Source organism: Penaeus monodon, chromosome 42 (genome assembly GCF_015228065.2).
Source record: "Penaeus monodon isolate SGIC_2016 chromosome 42, NSTDA_Pmon_1, whole genome shotgun sequence".
Lineage (NCBI taxonomy): Eukaryota > Metazoa > Arthropoda > Malacostraca > Decapoda > Penaeidae > Penaeus > Penaeus monodon.
Window position 1 is genome coordinate 11,009,008 of NC_051427.1, and position 2,500 is coordinate 11,011,507.

Here is a 2,500-nt window from a genome sequence, read left to right on the forward strand (position 1 = left end):
GGGTTCCTTTGTGTGTGTGTGTGCGTGCTGTGTGTGCATGTGTGTGTGCGTGTGTGCATGTGTGTGTGTGTGTGTGTGTGTGTGTTCGAGTTCCGCTGTAGGCCTTTCCCTTATAGCCTGAGGGGGGAATTTTCGAGTCCCTGAAATGCATTATTACAAAACGGAAAGCTATATATATATTACGTATGTGTGAATACATTTACATATACACACATGTATATATATATTATAATATATATATATATATATATATATATATATATATATATATTTATATATATACATGTACATGTATATACACACACATATATATGTATATACACACAGACATGTATATATATACACATACACATATACACACACATATATATATACACACATACAGACATATGCTCTCTCTCTATATATATGTATGTATATACACATACACGCACACACAGATATGCACACATATATATGTCTGTATATATATGTATATATATGTACACACACACACACACACACACATATATATATATCCATTCACATTCGTGCCATCACCTATGTTTGACGAATTGCTTGGCGTCATGTTGACATCAAGTAGTTGACTGAGTCTTTATACTGGGTAACCCATGATCCAAACCCAAGAAAGTAGTTATTTAGGTAATCTTTGTTGATGGTTCTCAATCCACCATCATGTCTACGGTAGACTCTCCTGCTACCGTATCTAGGTTTGACTTAACCACTTTATGGAAATCCGCGAGCTCAGGTGATTTGTGTGTGCAGTCGCGCGGATTTGCATATGCTGGGTAAGTCAAACCTTATACAGTATTGGCAGAGGTTTGCCGTACGGGTATATCTAATCTACTATTTCTTATATTACATATATATACATACACATACATACGTACATACATATACTCTGTATATACAGACACACACATATAAACATATACATACATATAAATATATAAATATATAAATATATCTATACATATATATCTATATATATAATATATATATATAGAGAGAGGAGAGAGAGAGAGATAGAGAGAGAGAGGGCCGTGGTGGCGCGCGGTTAGAGCATCGGACTTTCAAGATTGCCACGGCGGCAATCTGAGTTCGAGGGTTCGAGTCACCGGCCGGCGCGTTGTTCCCTTGGGCAAAGGAACTTCACCTCGATTGGCCCTCCTAGAAAAACGCATATCGCTTGAGAAAATCAAAACGCAGGTGTGTAGGGGAAGTCACCGCGTGGCAAAACCGAGGTTGATTAGGAAAGCATCAATCGGGCAAGGGTGGCATTGACATATATAACCTCTCAGTAGTGAACTTGAGAGAGCCTATGTCCTGCGTGGATATGACTGGTAAAAAAAAAAATAAAAAAAAAAATATATATATGTAATAGCACACACACACATGACTCAATTATATGCACCCTGTTCGTATAATCTTATTCATAAAACATAATTCTAACCCTACTACTTAGTAGGTTGTGCCCCTACCAACTCATCTTATATATATGTTTGTCAGATGAAATTTGGAAATTAATTATAGTCATGAAAAATAAAAAAGATAAATACTCATACAGAAATCTAATATATAAGTAAAATGTTTAGAGCCTGTCATTATTCATGTGCTCTTTCAGTATCGCCCTTCATGTATGTCTGTTAATATATACACATATAGGCCCTACGTGTACCTACATGTATACCTATCTGCCTACATAAATATTTTATACATAAATACACACACACACACGCGTATATATATGTATGTGTCTGTGTGCATGTGTTTTCGTATGAGTTTATTTGCGTGCTTGTTTAAACTGTATCAGTATATCGATCTGTCTATAAGTGTGTCTATTTTTGTGTATGCAAATTTGTATTTGTTGTTTCTCTTATTATTCTTCCAAAGTAGAAATACGAAACTACAATTAACAACTGACAACATAAACCACAATAAAGTTTAGCGCAGCCGCGAACGTAAAGCCACGGACCGAAGTCGAACAGTGAATGAAATTTCGAAAACCTTCCTATCGTAAACAACAAGAGTCGGAAGCATCTCTTTAATTTATGAATTAAATGGTATCATCTCAATAATTAGAATGGATTTTCCTTTTATGAATTCCATTGTGTAATTAGTCAGAATTTATTTGGTGGATATGAATGAGTTTATTCGAGACTGTGGTCGAGACAGATTTCAAGACTTGTGTAATTTATTTATATATATATATGTATGCGAATATGTATATACATGTGTGTGTGTATATATACAGGGTATATATACATTATGTATTGATAGACTTAGCTGTGAGTGTATGGTTTGATTTTTCTTTCTAGTGTTCAACGCTGGCTTCAGATAAGTTATTCTCAGTTATTCAGATAAGTTATTCTCAGTGAGTGAAGTTTCATATTGTTTTAGGATGGATTATAAGGTTTAAGCTATCGTTATAAAAAGAAGAGTGCTTACTATAAAGTGAAAATAATTAAAAAAAATAGCAGCTTCTATGTCCATTGATAAT

The 2,500-nt window shown here is 34.4% G+C and overlaps 1 protein-coding gene across 1 annotated transcript in view; it reads right to left on the reverse strand.

Moving 5' to 3' along the window:
• The window catches only part of LOC119599149 (extensin-like), an 11,093-nt gene that overhangs the window by 5,174 nt on the left and 3,419 nt on the right, over nucleotides 1-2,500 (reverse strand). The window lies entirely within an intron of this gene.